This window comes from Centrocercus urophasianus, unplaced genomic scaffold (genome assembly GCF_019232065.1).
Source record: "Centrocercus urophasianus isolate 14NV4802_14NV808 unplaced genomic scaffold, USGS_Curo_1.0 seq_29, whole genome shotgun sequence".
Lineage (NCBI taxonomy): Eukaryota > Metazoa > Chordata > Aves > Galliformes > Phasianidae > Centrocercus > Centrocercus urophasianus.
The window spans coordinates 2438060-2451245 of NW_024884855.1; the positions used below are offsets into that span (position 1 = coordinate 2438060).

The following is a 13186-nucleotide window of genomic DNA, read 5'->3' on the forward strand; positions in this document are numbered from 1 at the left end:
CTTTAAGGAATTATTGTTGCCTTTTCAGTGTTAGTTGATGTTTTTATTTTTTTCTTTTATTTTTAAAGACTAACGACATTTTCAATTGTTTCCTTTTCAGGAAATTAAATATTTAAAATATTCAGATTTTGTCCATTAGGAGTAGGTTTTATTTGAACACAGCCTGATTTTAAATGGGCTGGCCTGCTTCTTTCTTTTTTTTTTTCTTTCTTCTCTTCCTTTCTTTGCAGACATGAAATCCAATAAATTTCTATTGCAGTTGCTGGGCTTGGGGGAGAAAAGTGAAAGGAAAAGTAGAAAGCTATAGGGAAGCGTCAAACACGGAGTATGATGAAGTACATTTCATAGCAGCCAATTCCAAGCCCCAAATCCCTGTTGTGCAGGAAGGCTTTCCAACTCACACAGGAAATTCAGCCATTGCACAGCATAGTATTAATGATTTATACACACCGCAGCACTGCTTTTGTTCACTGGCAGAGCCAGGTTGTGTTAATAAAGGAATTTCAGGGAAAAGGGTCCCGGCATGCTGAGTTGTTTTGCTCAGTGCAGTAGATGCTGCCTTCATAAATCAAAAGAATTTAGAGCTTTACAATCTTCCAGAGCTGCTGAGGGTCTGTTTGTTTGTTTGTTTAATCTGATTCACTCAGGAATATTTTCATTTCTTTTCTATAAAGTATGAATGAATGAGTACTGGATGAGATCTATCTCAGCTGTTTTAGGGTTGATTGGTTTGCTTCAGAGTGGCATTATGCTTCCATTTGTTTTCCATTTGGTATTTATGCTTTATGGTGTTGTCTGTGGAGTTTAGCATGGTTTTATTAACATAAAGAGATGCAGATCACGTTATATTGCCTTCTTTCGTAGACACAACTAAGTAAAATGTAAAGACAAAATATGCATTTGTAGTAAACTAAGCAATTTTGACCCTGTTATCTAAAAGAAAAAAATGTAATAACTCTAAAGCATTTGTTTCATTTTACAATTGCGATAATTTTTCTTATTAGTAAATATATGCCTCCATGTTATTTTGGTATGAATATGAGTATTAATTTTAAAGTTCTTCTATTGCAAAACTTTGTTTCCTGGTGGCAACTGCAGAAATATGTACTTAGTTTTTTATTTACTCGCATAATCATTATTTTCAAATTGTGGGTCAGTATCGATGTTACTAAAAAAGAAATCTCTTAGAGTTGATAGATATGTTGATTAAGGGAGATGTTTAAAAACAAATCCAAACAACTCCTCATCAAAATTCTGGCATGGGTTGGTGTTAAGCAATGTTATGGGGGATGCTATCCTAGAAATTAATCACTTTTTATGTTTATGCCAAGTACTCTTTCCATCTTTGTTTCACAATGAGCATGGGGGTAAAAAAAAAAAAAAAAAAAATTACAAGAATGGTGTTTTGCAGTTAAGGGAAAAGTAGCTTTCCAGGGGAATCTTGAGATCTTGTGTTACACAGCAGGCACGGCACAGTGTTTTCAGTCTGTTTAGATCATTCAGAGTTGATGATTCATGTAGTGTTTGCTTAAAGAAAATGTGACTGCCCTGTCTTAGCTTTGCTACAATAGAAGATGTCTTTCTTGTGTTTCTCTCCTGGCTTTCCGAAGTCAGCAATGTGGGAATCAGTCTTAGAGAAGTTAGAGCTACCACAGAGGGGAATTCTTTGTAGTTGGTGTGGTCTGAAGGGAGATAAGTATTTTCTGTTTTCATCACTGGTTTAAATGTCATGGATTAATATAAGGCAGGTGCCCAGTAGAGCAGGTTTATGTTTATAGAGTACCATTTTTGGATTTGTTTGTCCTCTATTATTTGGGTGCATGAGTGTTTCATTGTGTTTAATTATGTCTGTGAGGCACAAGACAACAGTCAACATCTGCTCTATTGTTTCCTTGGTTTACAGATAGCTTTGGCGGGTTATTAAACAATCTATTTTTCAAACAGAACACAGAGAAACGAGCTGCACCCATATTATGTAATTTTGTAAAGGTACATTATGTAATTAGTTGTCTAGTATTTGCACAATAATCCTTTATTTTGTTTGAATAAATTCTCTTCCGTTAATAATACTTGATTATCTCAGGCAGTTTTTAATAATAATTTCTAGTTTATAATATATGCGTTAGGCTGATTTCACCATGTGCTCTATAGTTAAGTATTTCTTATGTAAGCAACACTACTGAATTGTGAATGGTCAAATAAAAATCAGAAATGTGTATCAAATGTGATTTTATTACTGAAGCAGCTACTGATGAACTCTTACTGATTACAGGTAACGTGTGAATTGACTTGAGTTATACACAAAAGTGAAAAATTACATTATTCCCCAAGCCTCAGCTGGGGAGGGCAAGGCTCAAACTGCTTTTACTTTCACAGAGTCTCTCCTTGCTTTGTCTCCAAAAAATATTTCCAGACACTAATGATGAACACATCCTAAATGGCCTTTGGTAACCTTTGTTATTGAAGAAAGTTAAAAATGTTTAAGGAACAGAATGAGGATGTGGTATTCTCACAGCTATTCAGCTGTCCATGTGTACAGTTAGAGAGCTGCAGCTATCCACAGCTGCTTATTGTATGGACATCTGAGTCCTTAGAAGTACTGCTAATGCAGTGTGGGTGATAGAATACACAGGTATCCCACTGAAATAATGTTGTTAAGTATCATTTTAACACTAACTAAACTGTTTCTTTGTTGTATGTAAGACTGAATTTGAAGGAAAGAAAGCGTAATGCACATAGTTCCTCAAAAGTGTGCATCATTTACAGAAGTGGTGTTCCAGTTGCTTATTTAAATGTTTCACAAAGTAGTTTTTAGCTTTTAGCATGGAACAACAATATCTCATGTTTTTGGCTTGGACTGACCCTTTCTCCCTTTTAGCTATTCATGTGTATCAGTTGTGAAAGGTGTAAATGTCAGTCACGGATTTCACTCTTTTCAATTTTGACCTGTTCATTCCATAAACTTTGGCAAATGAAATCTTAAAAAGGAACCAGCATTTTGTTTTTATTTGTTTAAAAAGAGAAATGCCGAGGTCATACTGCTTGTAATTAACTTTCCTGAAACTTGAGGGGAAGGTATGGGGAAAAAAACAAACTTTCTGCTTCTTCCCTGCATAGTGTTTACTGCTGGATGGTTCAGTAGGGCATGTCTCTAAGGAGCTTCTCTTTAAAATAAACATATATGTTTGTCTACAGTACAGAAGCCACACAGGTGTCTTCAGCTGAGTGCTCAGGGGCTTTGTTCCGATGTGCAATGCTGACATAAATTTTAATGGGAGGGAAAAACAGGGTCAGATCTTGTGCTGGGGTGGATCAGCACAGTCTGTTGACTTTCACTAAACAAGAGGTCCTCAGCTTGGATGTAAAATTAATGCATTGTACAAGTTATGTGCATTTTCTCTTATATTTCTGTGTATTTTGCTTGTGAATTGTTCTAAGTACTTATTTGCACTAAAATCATACACATAATTTATGCCTGTTTGCGGTTGCAAATGGGCTTTGATGGAAACTCCGGGGGAAAGTGATGTTCCCTCAGTCTCACTAGGGAAGATGGATTACAGCAGGTAGCATTTGAGCTGTGGCAGTTGCTGGCATGGCTTGTTTGCATGGCTTCACCAGGAATTAGTCCCATGGAGAGCTGTCTGTATGATTTTAAAGAGTTAATCAGAACTGAACTGAAGAGAATAACAACTGAGAACGTTCTTTTTCTTGTAGCCAAATAGATCAATAGCCTATAGCAAAGATGATTAACTTCCACTGTATGCAGTAGTACTGGATTACATGAAGTGTTTTTGGAAGGAGAATTATTTTTTTCTTGTCTGATCCACATTTATTGTACTGCAGGAGGATTGGTCAAATCTCAGTTCTTAAACACTTGCTTTTCATTGTCTTTCTTGGACCAGTAAAATCTTAGCCGCATCCTGCGAATAGCCTTGATATAAGCTACAATCAGCTAAAAAAAATAAAAGAAATAATCCTCTTTCGCCTTTCTTTTTAGCTCAAAACTATACCAGTCCTTTGCTGGTACATTCTGAAGGCACTCATGATGTTTGATTAAAACCTAAATGAAGGTGGTATTATAAAGACTGTAATTATTTAGTCCTTTCTAACATGAAACAGTCGTAACCAGAAAGCAAAAAAACTTGTAAACCGGATGATATGGAGGCCTGTTATCATTTGGCACTGGTGCAATAATGTTATGGTTTTCCATGTATTCTATCCTTTTTTCCATGTATTCTGTCCTTTCCTTTTTATTCTATCCTGTGGCTGAACGTGGGATCGTCTCCTTCAACAGTTGCATTAGAACCTCCAAGACTGAATTGTCTTCAGACATAGAATAGCAATAAATCTGAAAAAGCTTTAACTTTGTGATATCTAGATTTGGAAGCAAACTTCATACCAATTGTGTTGCCTTACTCTTTCAGCCAAATCCTGCTTGCTTCAAATGCTTCTAGATTGTATTTCTTGGCTAAACTTCAGTGCTTAAAACCTCTTGTTGGTGTCTTGAATTGAAATGAATTATAGCTTGCATTACATCTACTGCCTTCAAATTTTGATATTTTAGTTCCAGACAATATGAAGCTTGCCAGTTCTGAACTGCAGTTCCTTCTGATACGTTTAAAGATGTGTAGGGTCTTTATTGTTTTGGGATTTGAATAGGTTATTTCTCCAAAATATTTGGCTCACTTTGGAGTTGTATCCTGTGTTGGTTTCTGCACTAAAACTGTTGGATTAGGCTAGGGCGTAAATGATGTATTTATAAAGGCAAGAGACATGATTTAATGCCATCTCATGATTCACCATCCAGTCCTATTAATGTGAACCTTACTCAGGGGAATGAGTAGCTGTTACTTGTCGACAAACCTTCTGTATGTTAAGGGGGTGAAGTTGTATTGAAAGATCCTTATAGTGATACTCTGCTGTTCCCCAGGGAAGCAAATGAAAAGTGTACTTTGATGAATAATGAATGTGATAATTGGGGTCAGGAAGAAGTCATAGCTTCCTTTGGTGGAGTAGTCAGAGTGGCCTGACTACAGCAAAAAAGAGAAGTTCATTTGACCAAATTTGGCAGTAAAATTACATGGCTATCTGCCATCTCCACACAACCCAAACCTAATAGATGACAGTGACAAGCAGGTGGCTCATCTGCACTGTTCTAGAATACAGTTCTGAGATCCTGTCTTGTACCTGTTGATGTCAATAAGAAGACAGCTGTGAACTGAAGCTGAGAGATACTGGTTGTATCCCAAGTATTGGCAAAAATCTGATGTGAAATGGATGATGATCTGTCATGGCATTGCTTCAGTATATCAGTAGCATTCATTAAAAATGGATATTGATTAGAAGTCAGTCTGGTCTTCATTTGCAAGGAAAAATATCTTTTGTTGTAGCTGGTATATATTTGCAAATGAATGCACCCCCAAGGAAATGATTATATTTCGTAGAGAATTTCCCAATCTCATAAACTTTGTATAAACATAAGACTTCTCTCGCGCACCTTCCAGAAAACTCGGAGGCAACCTCATTGCCCTGCAGCTTCCTGAGGAGGGAAAGTGAGAGAAGGAGGAGTCAGGCACTACTTCCTGGCAATGGATGATAGGACTCAAGAGAGCACCATAAAGCTGCAGCTGGGGAGGTTCAAACCTCACATTAGGAAAAAAAATATTTACTGTGAAGGTGATTGAACACTGGAATAGACTTCCCAGAGGTGGTTGATATCCCAAGCAAGTTAGCGTTCAAATGACGCTTGGATAACGTCCTTAGTTGTGTGTTTTTCTTTAGCCCTGAAATGGTCAAGCAGTTGGACCAAGTGATCTCTAAAGATGCCTTCCAAATGACTATGCTATTCTTATTAAGAAATGATAGAGAAATCCAAAAGCCAAGTAGTGAAGGATATCTGAAGTAGCCGGATCATGGGAATGATTATTCTCAAAGAAGCCAACAGTGGAAATTCCTCTGTAACTAGTGATAGGATTAAAAGAAATGGCCTCAAGTTGTACCAGGGGAGATTCTGGTTGAACTTTTGTGCTCTGTGCCACTATATATATTGATGATGACAGCTTCTTAGATTTGTGCAAGGGCCAAAGAGTTCAGCCTTAACTTTGTTTTTCCCTGCTTTCCTCCATCTTTCTACCATATATGTGTCATCTATGGAAGTGAGTTTTTGTGACTCACTGAATGGTAGGTCACTCTTTATTGGTAGATCACTCTTTATTAAACAGGTGACAAATATGTCTAGCAGCAGTTGAGTCAAAGACAGAACTGACGCTTATTAAGGATGAAGAAGAGAGCAAAGAGTTTACAGCAAAAATGCTTACCTTCACATATTCCTGAAAATAATAATGCTATGTGTATGATGATAATTTTCTTGTATCATATGTGATTATAAGCTACATTAGATGGGTATAAATACACAGCTGACTTGTAGAGAAACAGCAATATTGGTCATTGTGCTACTTCAGCAGTCAGTTCATCTACCAGTCACATGCCAATGTTTTTGTGTGGCGTTCTAGGTTGAGGTTTTATGAACTGAAAAAAAAATTTACATGAAGTTCTTAGCTGGTACCAGAAAATCATAGGAGAAAGTAGTAATGGCATTTTGAGTTACAGTACAGTTAGGAGATGAGGAGATAAGTCTGGGTAATGTGAAAAAGGAACTGATCTCTTGGTAGTTCACAGTAGTAGGCAGGGTAGGAATCAGCTGAAGTCAGCCCTTGAAAGTGATGACAAGTACCTTATGGTTGCTGAGATAGTAAAGGGATGTTGTGGGACAGTGCAGGAAAAGAAAGCAGAAGTGATCTTTGTGGGAGCATTCCAAATAGATCACAAAGTAAATGTGGTGTTCTTTAGTCAGTGAAATACTAAAGCAGCAGATGAACCAATGCACAGCTCTGACGGCAAAAAGCAAAGTTTGGAGTCAGTGAAAGCAAAGAGTAAGTGCTGACCACATGCTCAGCAGCCCATGTTTGCTGTATTTTATTGGAGATAATCTCTGACTACTTGTTCTGCAGTCTGAATGCCATGATTTTTCTAGAAATGCAAACTGTTTCCCTAACATGCTTCCTAGGTTTTTGCTTGAGGTCCTTCTGTCTGGAAGCACAAAGTCAGCTGTAGTATTATCATTTATCTTGGTTATCTTTACATTAGCCACCATTAAAACAGTGGATACTGGAAGATGACATACTTTTCCCAAGTATGCCATTGGATTGTATGTTTAAAAATAAGTTGAACCTCAGTTTAGCGGAAGAACTGTGGGCTTGCTGGTTGGTAGAATCAAGTTCATTTTCAGCAGCAGATAGTTTTTAATTTGTTCCCAAGAGCTTATGTGATTTTTCTAATAGAAACTTAAAGTTTGGAAGAAAATAAAATGTTTGAACAGAGAGATCTTCCTTTTTTAGAGTGTAGAACAATTCCTTTGTCCTTTCTCTCGCTAGTCTAAACGGGGATGCTCATTAACTTGGTAGACTGATTGTCTCAGCCATATTTGTGTCAGATAGTTGAAGGACAGTAGAGATTTTTTTGATTAGCAAATGGATATTGTAGCAACTTCTAAGTATAAATATCACATCTTGTGTTTTGGTTTTGCTGTTAAGTATAATAGGAATTGGCTGGGGAATTGGCAGTTGGCGTAAACAGCTTGTAAATGTACTTGGAACTTTGCACAGAAGAGTAGAATAACAGCAGCAGCTGATGACAAGGGTCAAGTTTGGATAGTGCATCAAATGCCCTCAGAGAGCCATTGGTCTCATAGCGTTTTAGCAAAAGGTAGAAGTAGAGCCTTTGGAAGACAAGTATTGTTATAAGAAAAAAAGCAGCAGTCAAGGTTTAGGAGAATAAAAGGGAGAAGAAAAGAAAAAAAAAAAAAGACATGCGGGACTTTTTCCTTTCAGCCCTGTTCATTTAATGTCTGAATCTGATTAACTCAAACAGTGGTAATCACTGGTAGTCAGTGGCAGCTCACCTCTTTCACAGCGTGTATGGAGATGATCTTCTGGGGAAGATCATGGGGCAGGTCCTCGTGAAAACTATGCTAAGGCATGTGGAAGAGGAGGAGGTAATATTAGCTAACCAGCATAGCTTCACTAAGGGGAAGTACAGCCTGACTAACCTAGTGGCCTTCTGTGGTGGCGTAATTGCATTAGTGGGCATATTTAACGGATGAGGAAATGGCTGCAAGATTGTACACAAAATAGTGGTCTAGATGTGAATAAGTGATGAGTGGTGTCCCTGAGAGGTCAGTACTGGGACCCTTTTTTGATGCTGTCATCATTGATGTCAACAGTGGAATAAGAGTGCACTCTCAGCAAGTTTGCAGATGACATCAAGCTGTGTGGTGCAGTTGACATGCCCAAGGGGTGGGATGCCAGCCAGCAAGGCCTAGACAGTCTCCAACAGTGGGCCAAGGAGAACTTCTTGAGGTTCAACAAAGCCTAATTGCACTGGGGTTGTGGCAGTGTTCACTGTCAATACAAATGAGGGCTGGTAGAATAAGCACGGTCCTGCCGAAAAGGACTTGGGTTTACTAATGGACAGCAAGGTGGATATGAGCCAGCAGGATGCTCTCAAGGCCCAGAAAGCCAACTGTATCCTGTGCTGCATCAAAAGAGGCATGGCCTACAGGTTGAGGGAGGTGATCCTGCCCCTCTGCCCTGTGCTGGTGAGACATTACCTCAAGTACTGCATCCAGATGTGGAGTCTTCATGACAGGAGAGAAGTGGAGTTATTGAGGCATGTCTAGTGGAAAGCAAAAGAAATGATTCAAGGGATGGAACACCTCCCCTGTGAGTGCAAACCAAGAGACTTAGGGCTGTTCAGCCCAGATGAGGTTTTGGGGAGACCAGGTAGCAGACTTTCAGAATCCAAAGGGTTGCTATTTGGAAGACGGGAACAGACCCTTTAGCAAAGGCTGTTGTGATAGGACAGACGAAAATAGTTTCTAACTAAAAGAGGGGAGATTTTGACTAGAGAAAAGGAAAAAGTTTTTTTTATGATAAGGGTAAGGAAGCACAGGGTGCCCAGAGATGTGATGGATGCCTTGTCCCTGGAGACATTAAAGATCAGGCTGGACTAGGCTGTGGGCAACCTGATAAAACTATAGATGTCCCTGTTCATTGCAGGGGAGTCGGAACAAATCTGGCAATGCTTTTTTTGAGCCAGTATTCTAAAGTTGCTGCAGATGCTGGAAAACTACCCAAAGAGACCTGGAAACTATGTTCTTTTCTTCATTCTGAATTTTCCTATACTGGAAAACTGATGAGAAAATTTGATGAGAAAATGGAGAACAGGAAAGGTGGCCAGAAAAAGGGAGGCTTAAAGAAGAACTAAGAGGTATCAAATATGAAATAGCATAAGCCATAAAGAGGATGCCAAAGTGAAACTTGAATTATTTATGATATGTGAAATGGGAAATTTAGCCTAATGTTGGAAGGGAGTAGGAATTATTTGACGTTTGTTGGTATTGTACAGTGTTTGGAAGAACCTTTCTTTGTGGCTAGATACAAGCATTAAGAAGTATTAATTATTTGGCAGGAATGTGGTCTGAATAGATCAGTTCTGTCAGGATCAGATTAAAGCACACATCGATTGGCTGATTACTGCATTGCGGGGATCTGCCTTTTCCAGGCAATGTGGCTCCAAAAAAGTTATTAAATTATTCTTTATTTCCAACCACAGCATGAATAAGCATCTAATTTTGCCTTGGTGGAATAGCATGGTTTCATGGGATCACACGATAGAATCCTGGATTCTCCCAAGTTGCAAGGAACTCACAACGATCATGGAATCCAAGTCCTGGCTCCACTTAGGACTGCCCAAACTCTATGTCTGAGAGTGGTGTCCAAATTCCCTTTTGCACTTCAGGAGCAAAACTACAGATGTTAGGGCATTAGATGTAAAGACCTGAGAAGGGAAGATGTCTAAAGCACAACACCTTTTTGTTTTATTCCTCACTGTAGCATTAACTGACTTTCTACTGTTACCTTAGCATTCTCGACTTCTTCAGCTCAGCTATTCAGATCAGTTTCTTTCTAGGAGGCAAGTTCACAATGGGATTACTATGTTAGATTTTGGAAGTTTGATTTTTGTTTGGTCCATTTGTAGAATAATTGAAGTCGTTTAATTAATTCACATAGCACACTGTGTTATTGTGGCAAAAAAAGTTTTAAATAACTGAATTTTTATGAGCTTCTTAGCTATTACTCAGGTGGTGAAAGCTGGGACTGTTCAGGCTAGCATGATAAAAGAATTATATTGCTGCTATTGTTTTTTAGTATACAGTACACTTCAGAATCTTCAGGATTTATTTTCATGTGTAATATCTGTCTCCTGTCTTTTAGTAACATTCTGTTGTTAAAAAAACAAACCACCACTTTATTTCTGTTTACATATTCTGCTTAAAAGTAGCTTTCATCTATTTTCTCTTTCCCTTTTTCTTGTCTTTCATTTATTCAATTTTCAGTATCAGAAAATCCGTAAAAAATATTAATGGAAAAACACTTGTGGGTTTGGAAGCAGCTGATAGAACCATGCCCTCAGCATACGGAAATGGCTTAGCGTGTACTTTTTTTTAGCAATGTTATAATTTTCTAGAATGTGTGAAAGTGAGAGCTGTGGAGCTGTTTAAGATAGGTGATCTGCAATTTTTGCAGGCAGTGAAAATACTGATGTAGCCGCTGTCACCATCAGTGACTTCAGATAAGCGATTGGTGTGCACAGCGCTGAGCATTCTAACTTTTTGCTAGTAAAAACTTTTAGGCTCATGCTTAGCCTTAATCTGGCTGTAGGTTATGCTAAAGTAAGATAGAATTATTAGCATGTTTAATTCTCTTCTGGCTTGTTCCATGTGTTGTCAGCGCTTCTTATAATGATATTTTATACGTTCCAAGAATTATTGCAGAACAAGTGTGACTATTAACGCTAACAGTAAAACTGAAGAAACTTCCATTTTGTGTGGTTGGGAGGGAGACTTTACTGTGAAAACAAGTCTGTTGTTACATACTGGTGAACGTGATTAGTTACACTGGCGTAAATTCAGAATTTGGCACGGGACGGAGATGCAAGTAAAGCTGTATGTACTTCTGTGGTTTTGATTCACAGAGGTTTGTGCGATCTTAGGTAGCTGGTGCACACATGGGACATCATCAAAGAGCCCAACCAGAAAGTCAGAGCTTGGAGTTGGAGTGCCATACAGCTATACAATTTAGAAGCATGTTGTTATAGTGAGGCAAGCAAAGCATCCTTTCATTAAAACAGGTAACTACGGTTTATATTCAAAGTTTATTTTTACATATTCCAACCTCAAATGTAGTGAATATAAATGTTTTTAAAACACTTTACATTTTCATTATTCTTGAATGTTTATACTGTTTGGAAAAGACTGGAAGGGCTCTCTTCTGAGTTGAAGAGTTCAGACTACTGCTGCCTAATGTCACTAGATTCCTTTGACAAGATATTGGATTGGAAAAGCTGTTCTATAACCTCACTTATTCAACACCAAACTACATATTAGAATTGGGGTTTTTTTGCTTTTTTTCATAAGTGTTCCAGAATTGCCCTTATCTTAAAAAGTTTCTTCCTCCCATTTTCTCCATGTGTTCTTAGTTTTTTTCATTTCCTATTATGACACAGTTTTTCCATTTACCTGAATAATACATAAAGGATTTCCTCTACAGCTGTTGTAATTGAGCAGTTCTTCCTATAGATGCATGTAGATTCCTTTCTATAACTCTTAACGTCCTCATTAACTTTCCAACTTCGTCGCTGGGAAATTTAATCAACCAAAATAATTAATGAAAATGTTGACCATTCCCTTGAGCCTGCTTTTTTTCCTGTACGAATCATCTTGCTCTTTTGGTTTTCCATCAGATCAATTACAAATGTATTGAAACAAAAACTGGTTTTTACAGAGCAACTCACCTATCTGTGGTTATGTCAGTTGTCCTATTGGAATCATTTAAATAAAGTTTGCAAACCCTATTTTATAATCTCTGTTGCAAGGTGAAAGAAACTTTCTTTTCAAGTACAGCTTACTGTTAGACCAAGCAAAAGGTAATGGTTAAAATTGAAGCGTATACTTTAAGAAGTGAAATAATTTTAAACGAGTTGCAATGGCAGTGCACTTTCTCACATATGTATTTTGTTGATATATTTCTGTATGACATTTTTTCTGTATTTCTGTATGAAAGGTTATAACTGGTATTGTATTTAAATTTCTGATAATCTTTTGGCAAAAAATGCCAGGTTAGAGTTTGCTTAATAATTTAAACTACAGATTTCACAATAAGAAAAAATAAATAGCAGCTGAGCATAGTGAGGTGAACAGCATTATCCCCAACAGAAACGTGAAGCCACTCTATAAAAAGAAAATGGACCTAGGTAAACATCGCATCATCACATGACAATTGCTGTGCTCATTGGCAGCCTCTAAGAAAAGCCTCATACAGGGTCACTATTTAACATCTAAAGTTAGAAATGGTGTAAGGCTGTTAGTAACAAGGGTCAACATGCACCTGCTAAGTTAGATTTCTAAATCACACAATACAGCTGCTGTGATACATGAGAATCAATTACTGAAAACCTTTCCTGATGGTCAAAATGTGACATTAAATAATTGAATATCACATCAAATCTTGTCTGCAATTAGTTATCTGGAAAAGTAATTATGCAACAAAATCGAGTAGCTTAAGTTAGTGATGTGGAGCACCCTGGTTATTCAGAAACTGTAGGAGAGGATGACAAATACTTTCCTAACTTGTAACATGAAGTTTTAAACACCCGATTCTTAATTGAATTAAAAATACCTTGCTCAATTTTAGTTCTTGTCATTAATTTATATCTGCAATTGAGGCTATATACTGCATACGTAACGAATGTTAATGACTGTTTGTTTTGTCTGAAGTGAAAATGATTAGGTGTAGAAGAGAATTATTTGCAAATAGTGCATTGAGCAGCAGATCTGTTTTGCTTAGGGAAAAAAAAATCAGGCTGAATTCATCCCTTTTGTCTCTTACACTGAGTCTGAGTTTAATTGGAGAACAGAATGAAATTCTCTAAAGGTCAAATTCGTCTTTTTCAAAAAGCTGTGATAAATGCAACAACATAGATGTTGTGAAAGGTTAGAAAAGCCGTTAAAATATAATGTACACTAAGAAGTTGTTAGCTAGCGATAGCTAGTTCTAGTGTTCAAAAT

General features: G+C 37.5%; 1 protein-coding gene across 1 annotated transcript in view; it reads left to right on the forward strand.

The window, feature by feature from the left end:
- Positions 1 to 13186, forward strand: part of RBFOX1 (RNA binding fox-1 homolog 1) — a 256432-nt gene that overhangs the window by 8459 nt on the left and 234787 nt on the right. The window lies entirely within an intron of this gene.